The sequence below is a fragment of the Centroberyx affinis genome, unplaced genomic scaffold, assembly GCF_046629955.1.
Source record: "Centroberyx affinis isolate AG114_WGS23_722 - 3 ecotype Tasmania unplaced genomic scaffold, CSIRO-AGI_Caff_v1 ptg003587l_1, whole genome shotgun sequence".
Taxonomy (NCBI): Eukaryota; Metazoa; Chordata; class Actinopteri; order Beryciformes; family Berycidae; genus Centroberyx; species Centroberyx affinis.
The window spans coordinates 135,001-135,693 of NW_027281513.1; positions in this window are offsets into that span (position 1 = coordinate 135,001).

The following is a 693-nucleotide window of genomic DNA, read 5'->3' on the forward strand; positions in this document are numbered from 1 at the left end:
GAAAAGAGTCCCTAAGGAATGGCAGGGAGGGAAAGCTTAGGGAGGAAGGAGGAGTAGAGGGATAGGAGGGATGGAAAGAGGGATGGGAGAGGTGGAAGTAGGGATGAGAGGGGTGGAAGGAGAGATAGGAGGGGTAGAAGGAGTGATGGGAGGGGTGGAAGGAGATATAGGAGGGGTAGAAGGAGGGATGAGAGGGGTGGAAGGAGGAATGGGAGGGGTGGAAGGAGAGATAGGAGAGGTAGAAGGAGGAATGGGAGGGGTGGAAGGAGAGATAGGAGGGGTAGAAGGAGGGATGAGAGGGGTGGAAGGAGAGATAGGAGGGGTAGAAGGGGAGATAGGAGGGGTAGAAGAAGGAATGGGAGGGGTGGAAGGAGAGATAGGAGGGGTAGAAGGAGGGATGAGAGGGGTGGAAGGAGATATAGGAGAAGCAGAAGGAGGAATGGGAGGGGTGGAAGGAGGGATGAGAGGGGTGGAAGGAAAGATAGGAGGAGTAGAAGGAGGAATGGGAGGGGTGGAAGGAGGGATGAGAGGGGTGGAAGGAAAGATAGAAGAGGTAGAAGGAGGAATGGGAGGGGTGGAAGGAGGGATGAGAGGGGTGGAAGGAAAGATAGGAGAGGTAGAAGGAGGAATGGGAGGGGTGGAAGGAGGGATGCGAGGGGCAGAAGGAGGGATATGAGCGGCGGTAGAAGGAGG